The 15,232-nt window shown below is 47.5% G+C and overlaps 1 pseudogene; it reads left to right on the forward strand.

Annotated features, from left to right (window-relative positions):
* Positions 1–5,794: 5,794 nt before the first annotated feature.
* On the forward strand, positions 5,795–13,936 carry LOC125092692 (uncharacterized; annotated as a pseudogene).
* Positions 13,937–15,232: the final 1,296 nt, after the last annotated feature.

A 15,232-nucleotide genomic window follows, 5' to 3' on the forward strand; every position in this document is an offset into this window, starting at 1 on the left:
GTAATGCGCATGGCCGCAGCGAGACAATTGAGCAGGGGGAGGGGGAAGCAGCTAGGTGGTCCTGGATGGTGGAGGCCTGGCATCAGCGGGGCTTCAGTGTCATGGTGTGGCGGACAAGGCTGCCAAGCTCCATGTGGTCGAGGAGGTGGCAGAGAGGTTAGAACACTCAGGGTGCAGGGCCAGCGGGAGAGGGAGTGGGGGTGTCACCAGGCAGCACTGGTACAGGGAGGGGGAGCTTCTTGGGATAAGGGGAAGATGTGTGACACCCGAGTGGGGCAGTCGTGTGGCACCTGTGGGGGGGGTGGATTATAGGTGGCAGGGCAGCGTAGGGAGGGTGGGACCAGCCCTGAGGCATCAGCACAGCAACAGTTTGGCTGGCTTACTAGGCCTGCTCATAGTGGATGCCAACAAGGTGGGGCAGCGAAGCACAGCAGAGGCCATGGGCACAGGACAGAGGTGACGCGGCAGTAAGGGGGCCTGGAGGGGCACAGCAGGGTTGCAGGGGTGCATTTTTTCGGGGCAGCAAGCTGGTAGCAGCACGGGGTGTGGTGGATGTGCTGGGCAGCCACACGCTTGGCAGACAGGAGGCATCGGAGTGTGGGGATGGGAGTAGCTAGGCGGTAGTGTCGCTTGGGCCTGGGCAGGACTAGCTGGGTATAAGTGGGATGTCAATGTCATGGAATGGTCAGTCAGGCAACGAAGCAAGGGCTGGGCTTTGCTGGGCTTGGTGCATGTCTACAGGGTGGGACCACTGATAGCAGCAGCAGCGGGAACCCAGGGTAGCAGCAGAGAGGTAATGGTAGTTGTAAGTGGGGGCACTGTGGACGGGGGTGCAGCACGGTGGGAGCGGCTCATATTATGGGGACAGCCTGGTGGTACCATTGCGGGGAAGGTGGAGTAGAACTCATGGTGCAGCAGCAGTGCGGCAACAGGGTTAGGGAATCAGGAAGACTCCAGAGTTGGGGGCAGGGGTAGCACTAGGTGGTAGCTGCAGGGAGCGGGGCTGGAACAGCAGGGATGCATCGTGGCAGGTGGGGCAGGCATGCAAGTCAACAGGGCAGGGCTGCATAGGGCTGGGCTATGAAGACCAGCAGCAGCAGCTGGACACAGGGCAGTAGCGGGACATAGGGCAAGAGTGGGACACAGGGCGGTAGCCAATCAGAAGCAAGTTGGCGGTAAGTGGGCAATGACACTGAGGGGCAGGGGATTGGTAGTGGGAGTGTGGGGCACCCGGCAGGGTAGAGGTGCGGGGAGAGCACAGAGGGATGGTAGCAGCAATGTGGTGGGGAAGCAGGACAGTAATGAGCATGGTGGTGGGCAGGGTCGGATAGATGGCTGCAGAGGTGCATGTGGGGTGGCAGGCGGTTGGTGGCGTGGGGAGAAGGGGGGACGGAACCAACTGGGAGGCAGCAGCACAGCCACTGCACAGGAAGGGCATAAAGGGTGGGGTAGGGCCTTAATGCATGTCAGTGGGTACTGGACATTGAAGGTCAGCAGTGGCCTGGGACAGAGGGCAGAAGCTTAGCTACAGCAGCGGTGGTAAGGTGGACAGTATGAGGGGTGTGCTGCAGGTGACAACATCACAAAGCGGGGGCACACAGAAAGTAGCAGCATTGGCAGAAGGCTGGGATGAATGGGGTGGCAGCAGAAGATCAACGGGGAGGGAATCTGGAGGCACTGGAGCAGGGATGGGGCGCCGACAGGCGGTAGCATTTTCGGGGGGTTTGGTGTGACCAGCAGGGCAAGAGCATCAGGTTAATAGCTGTGTTGGCAGGGCAGGGGCTCATCACAGCTGCGGCAGGAAAGGGACAGTATGCAGTGAAGAAATGACAGTGGAGGGCAGTGAGACAGCAGTGACTTGAGGAAGGCAGTGACTTAAGGAAGTGCAGTTGGATGGCAGCAGAAGTGGAGGTGAGTGGGGAGGGATCGGCCCGGATGTGGTTGGGAGGGACCAGCGGGTTAGCAGCTGCCTGGCAATGGCATGGCATGGCTTGTGGGCATGGCAGGGCAGTGGAGGTGGGCAGGAGCAGTAGGGTGACCACGGTAGCAGTGGTGGTGCTGTTGGAAACACAGGCACCAGGCCAGTAGAAGCACTGGAGAGTGGCACAGAAGGGTGGCAGAGTCCTGGGGGTGCACAAGGGAGTGGTAGGGGCACTGAGGATGGCACAGCAGGGCATCAGTTGCAACATGCAAGGCAGCAGGGCAGCTATGGCAGGGGTTAGCCATTGTGGGACAAAGGGGCACTGCTGTGGAGTAGCAGGGTAGAGGGTGACAACTCTCGTGGCAGTGGCCTGTCAGCAACGGGGGGTGGAAGGGACAGCGGCGGGTGTGTAGGGTGCAGCAGGGTGGCAGTGGGGGGATGGCACAGGGGCTGTCCATGGTACGGGGTGTAGGGACCAGCCAGGCAGCAGAAGTACAGGTTGGGGGGGGCAGTGATTTGGTAGCAGAGCTATCAAATGCATTTTCTGCATCTGTTGAGATGGTCTTATGATGCTGATCCTTTGTTTTGTGAATCCGGCACATTAGTTTGATTTGTGAGACGATTTTTATGTCTATGTTCATCACAGATACTAGTCTGACATTTTCTTGGGGCACCTTGGGAGGTTTCGATAAGGGCCATACTGGCCTCATAAAATGAGGTGGGGAGCATACACTCCCCTTGTTTTTCTGGACTTTGAGAAGGATTGGTATTCATTTTTTTCTGTGGAGGATTCATAGAATTCACCGGTGAAACCATGGGGTCCTCGACTTTTGCTTGTTGGAAGTTTTTGATTTCTTATTTAATCTCCCTACTAGTCACTGGTCTGTTCAGAATTTCTGTTTCTTCAAGATTCAGTCTTGGCAGGTTGTATGTTTCTGGGAATGTATCCTTTTCTTTTGGATTATCCAGCTTGTTGGGGTGTAATTGTTCATAGTACTTTTTATGAGCCTTGCATATCTATGGTATCAGGGAACATCTCTTTCATTTCTGATGATGAGTCCTCCCTCTTTTTTGTTAGCTTGAATCTGGCTGAGACTCTGTCAGCTTTGTTCTTGTCAAAGAACCAGCTCTGTGTTGATCTGTTGTTCTTGTTGTTTTATGTTCTTTTTTTCCTTTTTGTCGTCTTTTTAGTCTGTATTTCATTTATTTCAGCTCAGATGTGTTCCTTGCTTTGTTCTACTAACTTTGGACTTCATTTGTTCTTTTTCTCTCTCCTTGAGGTATCAAGTTAGCTTGTTTATTTGAGATGTTTCTTGTTTCTTGAGTTAGGCCAGTATCACTATAAACATCTTTCTTAGAACCACTTATTTTTTTTTTTTAAGTTAGCTTTAAGGGGTCCCTGTGTGGCTCATTCTGTTAGGCATTGGACTTTGGCTCAGGTCATGAATTTAGGGTCCTGGAATTGAGCACTTCATCAGCTCTTTGGTCAGAATTGGGAACCACTTTTTCCTCTTCTAATGCCTGCTGCTCCTTCCACTTTGCTCAGTCTCTCTCTTCTCCCTCTGTGTCAAATAAATAAATGACATCTTCAAAAAATTAAAGTGACCTTTATGCCCAGAATGGGGTTGAAACTCAAAACTGCAAGATCAAGAGTCACAGTGCTCCACTGACTAATCAGGTGCCCCATTTTAGAACCCATTTTACTGCATTCCATAACTCTTGTTTGATTGTATTATTTTTTCATTTGCCTCAAAGTATTTCTGTGTTCATATTTCAGGTTGCCCATGAACTCAATTGGTTGTTCAGTGGCATGTTGTTTAGTCTCTGTGTTTATGAATTTCCAGTTTTCTTCTTGTAATTGATTTCTAGTTCTATACCACTGTGTTTGGAAATGTTGCTAGATTTGGTTTCACTCATCATTTGGGAAAATCCTAGGCTTCTGTAGTTTATTGACTTGTCTTGTGGCCTCACATATGACCTATGGTGGAGAATGTTCTAGGTGCACTTCAAAGGAGTGCATTCCATGTGCTGCTTTTGGATGGAGGGTTCTGTGTGTATCTTTCAAGTCCATCTAAGTAATGGGTTGTCTGAGGCTGATGTTTCCTTTGTGATCTTCTGTCTGGATGGTGTATCATTGAGAGAAGTGTGAGGTATTAAAGTTCCATATGGTATTTGTGCTGATTGCTTCTCTTAGGTCTGTTAATATATGCTCTACATATCCACTGCTGGGTGGGTAAATATTTATAAATATTGCATCATCTTACTGCATTGATTCCATTATGAGTTTCTAGTGCCCTTCATTGGTCTTGTTACAGTGTTTGGATTTTTTCTTTTCCTCCTCCATTGGACTAAAAACAGAAGATCATCTATTAGCTCTGCAGTCATGAACAAAACACACCCCTGCTCTAAGTCTGGTTTTCTTTATTTTCCTATATAAATAAACACAGTGAATTCTTCTCCCAGGAAAATATCCTGACTCCAATAAGAAAGTATGTATAAAAGTGCTTTGTAAACTAGGAGGTACTTCTCAATTATGAAAATGATTATGCAACCACCAAATGTTCAAGATAAGATTTTTTTAGACAAATTTATTTATTGTAGAGACAGAAAGAGATTGCAGGCACAAGAATATGATAGAGAGGGGAGGGTCAGAGGGAGAGTGGGAATCCTCCAGCAGCATCTCCGCTGAGTGTGGAGCCTGGTGTAGGGCTCTCTCACAGGAGTGGGGATCTTGATTTGAGCCCAAATCAAGAGTCAGATGCTTCACTGACTGTGCCACCCAGGTACCCCTAGAATAAGATTTTTTAAAGCATTTTTTGGGGGCTTACTCTCATAGGTGTTATTCTAAGTGACCTCTATTTCATTCAAATCTAAAAACTATTATTCAATTGAAAATAGAAGCTATTCTAAAAGCAAATATCCATAATATCCTCAGAAGTGGGGAAACAGGCAGAAAAGAGGTTAAGTAGGGGCACTGGGTTGGTTCATTTGTTGAAGCTTCTGCCTTTGGCGCAGGACATAATCCCAGGTTCCTGGGATAAAACCCCAGTTCAGACTCCCTGCTCAGTGTGGAGTCTTCTTCTCCCTCTCCCTCTGTCCCTCCCCCTGCTTATGTCCCCCGCTTCTCTGTCTCTCAAATAAATAATTAAATTAAAAAAGCAAGTTACTTTTTCAGTATTGTGATAAATATTAGAACTAGATACAGTCCTGAGTGTGTGACCCTGACGAATGTGTTCTTTCATTTGTACATTTACCAAAAAATACCTAGCCCTCAAAATACCATAGATTAAATTAGTTTCCCCTTTCTCCATTCATTGAGTATCAGAAGATGCAACAATTCCAGGACCCTAACTGTCTGGGTCGGTGGAGTGTGTGACTCTTGATCTCCAGGTTATGAGTTTGAGTCATGTTGGGGGTACAGATTACTTAATTGAAAAAAATGCTATATTTGGGTTTGTTTTCTATTTTCCTTTTGGGACCTTCACCCATTTCTCCCACCTCCAACCACAAACTTCTGACAGCCCCATCTGTTATGTCTGTGAGCTCACATATTTGCTTTTGTTTTGTTTCTTTTAAGGTTCTACGTGTAAGTGATTTCTTTTATTTGTCTTTCTGTCTGGCCTGTTTTACTTAGCAAAATGTCTTCAAGGGCCACCATGTTGCAAATCAAAAGATTTCATCCTTTATTATGGCAGAGTAGGATTCCACTGTGTTTATCGACCACAATTTCTTTATTCATTCAGCCACTGATGGCATTTAGATTATTTCTTTACTTTCTCTGTTTTAAATTGCTGACATGATGAGTACTGGTGTTTTATGTATGTATTGAATCACTAAAGATGAAATTTTTTCCACTTCTTGGAGGTGGGTTGGATGAAGGGGAATAAGAGTCATGGGGGCCCAGCACTCGGAAGCTCCATCTGCCACTGCGGCTGTGCCATTTCTCTCAGATGCTTGCAGAGGATGAAGGATGAGGTGGAAACACAGCAGAGTGGTGGTGGCGGGCTGGTGGGAATGTGGGGTCCGAGGGGGTGATAAGACTGATGCATGGCCCTCCTGTCCCACCCACAGGGTATCAGATCATCTACTGCCTGGCCAAAAGCAACTCCAGCACATTCACCACAGTGGAGATGGGTGCCATGGTGAGGTGATTCACAGCCACTGAGCTGGCCCCAGAGTCAGCATACATCTTCAAACTGATTACCAAGAGGAGGCAGGGCTGGGGGAGCACCTAGAGGGCACTGTCATCAACACTGAGAAGTGAGGTAAGGCCAGAGGCCCAGGTCCACTGTCCTGGTGACACGGGGAGGACAGCTGGGCCCAATTGGGAGCCACAAACTTGCTGGGTCCACAGCTTCCTGGGGCAGAGCTTGCAATGTAGTGTGTCTACACAGCCTGATATTTAACAGACAGTCAGGAATGTACCTGGAGAGGAGGTTGTGTGACTCGATCAGGGTGGATCTGAGTCACCATGTTGGAGGGAGGCTCTCTGAAGCCAGAAGCTTTTTCTCTGATGTCAAAACGACATGACCAGCTGAGCCAGGGGTTCCAAAACATGTTTTCTACCAAGCAATCCTAGGGAGATGTGTCTTCATGGATGCCGCTTCTGTTCCAAGCAGTGGTGAGGTGCTTATTGTTCATTGTCTTGGTTTCTCCTCACCAAATCCTGGGTGACAAGGTGCTCTGGGGCCCAGTTCTATAGAAGATGTGGGGCAGATTCATTCATTCACCAGGGACACAGCTGTTGAGGCAGTGATGTGGACACCCTCCACAGACACTGGGCTCCCTGTTCCCACAGCAATCTGCTGTGTGTTCCCATATCAGTGAGCCCCTGATATTCTGCCCAGCCTCATTCTGAGATCTGCCTCAGTGGGTTCCCTTCCCAGGGCCAACCCAACTACTATAGGCCCTTTTTATGCGACCTGACCTTGGAGGGACCACAGGAGTTCCAGCTTAGCTCTGAGAACAGAGCAGGGGTGGACTGGAATGCAGATCAGCCACTGAACCCCCACTCTGAGGCTGCCAGGAGCTTTGGGGGCTTTCAGGGCAGCATGGTGCCTACCAGTTTCTATGCTATAAACAGCCCACATGCATATTTCCCTTAGAGATCTGGCTTCAGAATATGTGGCTCAGGCACTGCATCCCTGTTCTCTCCACATCCAGGGAGAAGGCTGTGCTTTGGCCCTGCTGAGGTCACAGGGTAGCACATGCATAGTAGCTTGACCCAGCCTATCCCAGGAGTGGTGTCAAGGGGAACATATGGCTCATTTACTTCCTGTGTTCTTGAACAGAAAGCCCCATCCATGCCCCCAGAGGTATCTCCCTGGACTTTGGAGTAAAATCAAAACAACAAAATGAAAGTATCCAGGATACATTTGGGCCCATTTCCCTGCAGAGGTACTCTTGGTCTGTGGCTTGCTCATCATTGTCAGATCAGGGGTCTTACTGGAGCACAGGTAGGCTGACAACCAGGCCTACTGCAGGGTATCTGGAAATGTTGCTGCGCTGGGAGAAACACATTTGCTCACTACTCAAGTGTTATTTGTGCTATTGTGCTGAATGCTCCTCTGACCCACCTGCGTACTATGAGAGGCTGAGTGAAATGCAATGCCTGGAGTGTAGATTTTTTTGGCTTCTCTATACATCTGTCCCGAAGGGTTATTTGGGCGGTGGGGAGGGGATTGTGGAGCAGGTATTTGGGGCTGACATACCTTGCTTCAGAGGTGTCCCTGTGGTTGAGCAGGAAGGCAGGACCTGCAATCCTTTCTGGCACCTGGGCCCACGTTGGTCACCACACTGGCTTTGTTGAGGGGAGCACAGGGCCGGCCATCAGAGACTGTGGCTCCTCAACTGCCTGTTGATGGCTGCACCCAGGGCTCAGGGCACCAGAGCAGAGCCAGAATCGCAGGGCCCAGGCAGATATTCATAGGAAAGGACTGGAGACAGGGAAGGAGGTGGGCATCAGCCAGCCTCAGGCAGCTGCATCAGCCAGCCAGGTCACTGGGGGGCTGAAGCCCGGCTCTGTGCTCTGTGCTGCATTGGAGGGCTGGCATGTCTCAGGGCAAAATGCACACAGCGGGAAGTCTGCCATCACCACAACACTGAAGTAGATGGTGTGGTGTGGAGTGCACTCAGGCACCTGGTTGCGGTGGGCATGTCTCCTCATCCAGTCTCCTTTGAATGCCTAGGTCAGCACCAGGGCTTTGGACGGAGGGAAGCTAGCTAGGGTGTGGGAGTTCTTTCTGAGGAGGCTGGCAGTTGGAATGTTGCCCCGTGGCTGGGGTGGATAGTGAGGGTGGAGACCAAAATAATCAGCTAAGCACTAAGGCTCGGGCTCTGTGCAAGGGGATTCTTGGAAGCACCACAGAACAAGAGCCCCATCTACATGTCCTTGCAGCTCTTCTCCCCCTGCACAAACCTTGGATGGGTTCAAGGAGGGAGAAAGGGTGGGAAGGACTATATTTGCTCCTTCCACCACTATGTGGGTTACCTTCTTCCAAAGAGATCTGTCGAGGACATGGAACACAGAGGCCAAATGGCCCGTGGGACCCTAGGAGAGGATTTGCTGTGCAACCAGGGGAGAAAGGGCTAGACCCACCTGACAATGGTGGATGCAAAGGGGGCACTGAACAGTTTTGTGGACCTCAGGCAAGGAGGTGGGCTGCAGGTTTTGCCATCATCCAGGAAGCCTCCATGAACATTGTTGCAAATCCTTTACAACCCCCCCTGGTTTTCTCCTTGAGAGAAAATTCTAGAAGCAGAACCCTTAGCTCAGAAGACATGAGCATGTTTGTCTAGGAGATATGGAAACTCATGGACATGCCATGCCCTGGGAACCAGGATTCAGGTCTTGTGGCCTCTCTGCTTCCATGTTGATATCTTGCCTTCTGTGTTTGGTGAAAATATATCTCATTAAGCGTGTGTCTGCCGGCCTTTTATCCTTACTCTACCATTAAATGCCTGTGACTGTATACGGTGATGTGTCTCATGGGGTCTTATTGTCTGGTTGTGAGAATTCTCAAACAACTGGGTACGGATTTGAAGAACTCATGGAAAAGCTGCATTCAAGCTGAACAAGAATTGATAACAGGGAACTGAGTGAGTTGAGGAAGATGAGTCTGCCTTTGTGACTCTTGTTTGAAACATTGCTGGTTCTTTAATGTTTCTTCTTCCAGACTGAGGGAAACTGTATCTGAAAATATCCATGATCTACAGAAACGTAATGAAATATTTCTGTGTAAACAAATGGGAGCTTTTAACTTCTCTCCCTCCCTGAACCCTCATTCAGAAACTCTCAGGGAGAATTCTTTCTTCCAAGGTACTTAGTATAATTGGCATAAGTTCAGCACAAGTGCCTTTTTCTTGGAACAGGACACCGCTGGAAACATTGGTTATTTTACCAAAGGACTGAGTGAAATGTCCAATTTTTATATATAGATATAGATATATTCTTGAATATCTATCTATCTAGATACATAGATAGATAGATAGATAGATAGATAGATAGATAGATAGATATAGATATATAGATATCTATATCTAGCTAGCTAGCTAGCTAGATAAATAGATATAATGTGTATAGACTCAGATAATAACCAGACAATTTTCAGGAATTAAGTATGACTTTGTGGAGGCCCTTGGCAGTAGCAGCTTGACACCTTGATAATACAGTGCCCAGGAACCTTGCCAGATGAGTAGGGAATGTTATTTGTTGGCAGGTATAGAAACCTCAGGATATTTGTGGGACCTCAAGAAGAGGAATCCACCCAATTCGACAGGTATTGCAGTCAAGTCTGATGTGAGTATTGGGCTTGGCTTTGGCCTGGACACACTAGTGAAAATTCACACTAGAGATTCCTCATGAAAAGTTCCAGCACAGTAAGGTTTCAAAATCTTAGTATTTTGCAGTAATGGAAATGGTCCATTACTATGCCCGCCAGGCTTAGTTAGAATAGGTGCTGAGAAACCAAGTGTGCTTCCGGCTGCCTTCTTGCATTAAGAAACCATCCCAAATCCGTTCAACTGAAATACGTCACCCATGTGAACTGGCACCCGCTGCCACCACTTTCAGGCATTTCTATGCCTCACAATAGGTCTTGCAAATCTCTGAATCTGTTTAGTTCACAGTCAGGTTTGGGGACCTCACTTTGGAGGCTGGCAGCATTTTCTGATTGGAAAATCCTATCAGAACTATACCCCAAATCATCCCAGAATCCTCTAGACGCTTGTTGTTGGAGGGCTTGCCCTTTGGGTCAGTAGCATAGTCTTTGTTTAGGAGTGAAATAACGTCAATCTCCAAGGTATAGGTTACATTCGTATTGTGTGATGATTAGTTGTTGGAATTTTTAATATCTTTTTTTGAGTTCCAGGGTCCATGAGAGGCATGTCTTAGAAAGGAAAGACCAGAGGCTCATTTAAGCCAAATAACGTTGCGAAAAAAGAAAGGAAGCAAGACTAACAGAGTCACTCATGTAGAGTAGAAAAGACATTGAGGAGGTAGAGTATATGCACATCTCCTATGGGAGTTCAGTGTCATTGAAGTTATGGGGTAGATGAATGAGAACGCATGTGAAAGGTGAAAGAAGATTCAAGGAGAATTAAGCATCCCTAGGATGTTCATGCAAAATGCAGTTGAAATAGGGTTTCTCCAGATCTTCCGTTTGGGTTCTGGGATCAGCAGGAACTTATGTAGACTCTTGTCACTAGTTGGTGATTGACTTCTGGGCCATCTCCTGGCCCACATCCTCCTGCTTGGGCCTGGCATAGATATCATGGAACTCCTGGTGGCCAATTGACCATGCATGTATTATTTGAACGTCTGCCAGCAGCAATGCTGTCTTTCTCAAATTTCAGGATCCTGTGGTTTTGGCCTCTTTGAGCTTGTGCTCTCTGCTGGAAGGGAGGAGCATGTTTTCAGTTGTGTGACATTGTGTCTTCCCAAGTGTGGGTCCTGAAACCTCAACTAAATGCTCTCCCTGTTTTTACAGGTGGTGCTTTGAGGCTCAGGTGACTTGGCCTCATTGGCAGCATCCGACGCATCTGGCCTCTGTCTTTTCAGTCCAGATTCAAGTGTAACATGTACAGGAGTGTGACCCCTATCTTCTCCATAGTAGATGTGCATCACAGTGGTAAGTTGTCTTGGTTCTGAACCTTCCGCCTGGGTTGAGGTTCAGGCCGTGACTTGGGTGTCTTCTTTTGCTGGCTTCTGTCTTTATTCCGGAGGGAAAGATACCCTGTTTTTGTCAATTAAATTGGAGATGTACCCTTAACCGGAATATCTAGAGTTTGTTGCTTGGGGGAAATTACTTAGCGGCACATATGGAGAAGGTTCTTCAATTCTCTGCCCCCCCCAAAAAATATCTGAGATACAGGTTGCTTCTGTTAGCAGAATCCTGAGTTATTGCAGGGTGATCTTATAAATAGACATTCTCTCCAAAATAGTGTTTTCTGCCAACACATTCTTTTTAAGACCAGTAAACTAGAGTAAAGAATATCAGGCATCTTTACAAATGGATCTCTAGTGGATTTTTTTTTTTTTTTAGGAGGGGGAGGTGGGAGAGAGAGACAAGACACTGGGCAGGCTCCACACGCTTTTCAGAGCATGACACAGAGCTTGATCTCACAACCTTGAGATCATCACCTCAGCCAAAATCAAGAGGGTCAGTAAGAAGGTCACTCACATAGAGAAGACATGAGGAGGTAGAGTGTTTGCACATCTCCATTAGGAATTCTATATCCCTGAAGTTTCAGGGTAGATGAATGAGAACACATTTCTAATATGAAGATTCTAGGAGAAGTAATCATTGCTAAGATGGTCATGTGAAATGCAGCTTTAATATGATTCCTTCAAGTCTTTTGTTTGGTTCTGGGAGCAGCAAGAAGTTTATTTAATCTCTTGTCACTAGTTGCCAATGGTGATTGACATCTGGATCACGTCTTGTTCTACACACTCCTCCTTTAGTCTGGCATAGACATCATGGAACTCCTGGTAGCCAAGTTTGGAAGTGGAGGTACGGAGTGAGCGACCCTTATGTAGTCTCCACATGCTGTGCAGAGCATGACACGTCAGGGGCTCAATCTGACAACACTGACATCAGGACCTGAGCCAAAATCGAATTGCTCCCTTAACTAAAAGAACCTTACAGGCATTCCTGCATGTGCTTTGTGTTTATGGAAGGGAGTGTACATACACCCTCCTGGTCTATCATCTTCTAACTCAGGGACTATTTCCATATCAGTAATGGTCTTACACCTTCTCAGCCAAGAGATACACAGCTATTCTTGGTGGTGGAGAAAAGCAGTTGGCTACCAAATTCTCATAGTAGGGGAGGTAACCCTCACTGCCTGACTCTGTACAGTACATTTTTTTCCTGTCCTGATACACACAGTTCTTCCAAAACAGCAAATTTGTTAAAGATGAAATTAATTTGCCAGCCCATGAGTGGCACAGTTGGTTAAGCATCTGCCTTTGGCTGAGTTCAGGATCCCTGGATCCTGGGGAATCAGGTCCTTCATTGGGCGCCCTTCTGAATGTGAAGGCTGCTTCCTCTCTCTCTTCCCTGCTGCCCGACCCAGACTGTTCTTGCTCCCTCTCTACCTCTCTTCCTCTCAAATAAGTAAAGAAAATAGAAATATTTCTAAGCATGTAATTAATTTGTAAATCCTTTCCAAATCATGAGGACAATATTAGCAGAATTATGGACACATGAGAGGTATATCACAAACCATGTGTTTGTTAAATCTTATTGCCATTCATCCTTGCTATCTACATACATCTATAGATTAATGTTTTCGTGAACATACGTCAATCACCTTGTGTTCTAAGATCCTGAGTTAACCCTTCAATTGATGTTCTCATGGATCACAGGCAGTGGATTTATGTGTCAAACTTCCTACCAAGAGACAGTACAGTGTCAGTTGTAAGATTTAATAAAGGAAAGTCCCCCGTTCTTACTTGGTGCAGTGTGCATGGTTGTGAGACCCGGCCTGTTCAGTGATACTTGCCTTCATGCAAGTACTGATGGATTAGAGCAGATGTGCTTTATTTCTAGCTACTGGTTACGGGAATACCACATTCAACATCCCTCAGAGCGTGACCCAATTGTATGTGTTTGCAGTGAATAATTCTGTGTCTGAGTTTGTATCTTAATTTCACACTAAGAAATTCCTTGGAAGGTATTTGCCCAGTGATTTTCTGATGTGAGTGTCTGGGAAAGAATCCTCCCGCCATTGTGTTGGGATCAGTGTTTCCTCAGTGTGAGGGTGTCATTGCTGGCTAAGGAAGATGGGATACCTGAGGACATTCCTTTCCTCCTCACACCGGGAGGATTTTCTTCTGTGTGAATCCTCCCAGGTCCTTCACTTGTTGGCTCCATGAGGAATGGGATTCCCACATGGATTTCATCTGCATTCAGCAGCAGGAGTGTTACAGGGTGTCCCAATAGGTCCCTGCACCTTTGCTCCTGTGTGAGGGATGACCCACACTCTGAGATGGTAGCAGGATCTCAGGCCTCAGCCCCAGTTGAAGTTTCTCCCACCAGGATACAGCACTAGTGGTTCTCCCCTTGTGAGTTATCTGGTGTTGGGAAAGGGACAACTTCTGGCAGAAAGCTCTGCCTCAGTGATCAGAGACACAAGGTTTATACTGTGTGATTTCTGTGGTGGTGAGAAAGGTGGGTGCTCTGGGTAAAGGCACGACCCCAGTGATGACAGACACAGGTTTCTCTGCTCTGAGTTGTCTGGTATCTCCAAATGTGGGAGCTGTATCTAACAGCTCTTCCACGTTGACCACATTTGTCGGGGTTCCCACCAGTGTGGATCCTCAGATGGTGGCTAAGAGAGTGGCTGGACTGAATGTTTTCCCTTGAAGATGACATTCAACCAGTTTCTGTCTATGGGAATGTGCCCATGGCCTTGAAGGGACGCATGTTGCTGCGAGCTCTGGTACAGCAATTCCACCACATGTCTTCTACCCCTTGTGAGGTCCTGGGCATGAATAAGAGCAGAGCTTTCTGAATTAAGCGTCTCCCACCTTCGTTACATCACTAAGTTGCCTCTCCAGTGATTTTGCTGTGTACAGAGGTGAGCACTTCCTAGAATTGTTTCCCCCATGCATATCAAGTCTACTTTCCTCAGAAGAAGAAGAGCTTTCTATCCTATCATGGTTTGGTGGCCTTTGTTCTCTGTGACACTCTGGAACTGATGCCAAATCCTTAGAGATAGGGGCCATCCCCATATGAATTGGGAGGTTCCTTTTCCCAGGAGGGCAGTTGGATGTTTAGCTAAAGCCTTTGTTTGCCATTGTACCTGAATGGGGTGGCTTCTTGGATCAGTAGGACTGGGAAGGAAGAAACCATTCCAAGAAACCCTTTTTATTTTGCGGTCTCGCCTGAAGATCCTCATTAGTAGGAGTCACTGGTAACTGGGAGAAAACTTGCCTGGGAAATCAGGGCCTTCCCAAGTGTACCCTCCACTCCAGTTACAGAGAGAGTGGGTTCCTTCATTGTCTCCATAAGTCCCCAGAGAATCCTGTGGAGTTGTGTATGTTCTCTGTCTTTGAGGGAATGCGTTCCTCATCCCAGTCCCATCCAATTAGACAAGGTGCTAATTGAATTCTACAGTCGTGGGGGAATCAGTTGCATGTTCCAGTTGTTGAATTAACCCTGAGCCCATGGGGTCCTAGTATTATCTCCGCAGAATAAGAAGCAAGGGGATTGCCTGTCCATGAGCTAATGTGGAAATGTTTCTGAAGGTGACTTCAAGTTGTCTAGCTTAGGTAAGCAACACATATGGAAAGGCCACCAGAGTTAGACTTGAACATCCACAAAGGTGGGCTTTCGAAGCCTACTTTTCCTCTTCAAAAGAATGCTCCTTTCCAGAGACAGCCAGCTCAGGGCTCACATCCTTGGAAAGCAAGCCCTGCTTTAACCCATGTGGTGCAATTATCAACTTAAGCTTAGCAAGCCTAGTGATCAATCATGGTGATCACTTAGAATCTGCATCACTGGGACTTTTTTGAGGAATCTCTAATCGTTGTCTCTCTAGGACAGAAGGCAAGGGAAAGGCTTGCCATCAGACATGCCTGTGTTACTGGGTTTGGGCACATTCCTCTTCCTGAGGTGCCCAATATACCCAAGGTTCCTACACCTGCCAGAGAGTGACATTCTTTACGCTTCTGGTGAGACGGTGGGGAAGTCTGGAACCATGTGATCAGGCCAAAATTCCCAAGGGGCTTGATGGCTGCAGGTTTTCTGAAAGTCAGTCTTAGTTCCTTAAAGCCCTTTGGTCCCATCTGCATCTCTGTGTAGCTCT

Source organism: Lutra lutra, unplaced genomic scaffold (genome assembly GCF_902655055.1).
Source record: "Lutra lutra unplaced genomic scaffold, mLutLut1.2, whole genome shotgun sequence".
Classification (NCBI taxonomy): Eukaryota; Metazoa; Chordata; class Mammalia; order Carnivora; family Mustelidae; genus Lutra; species Lutra lutra.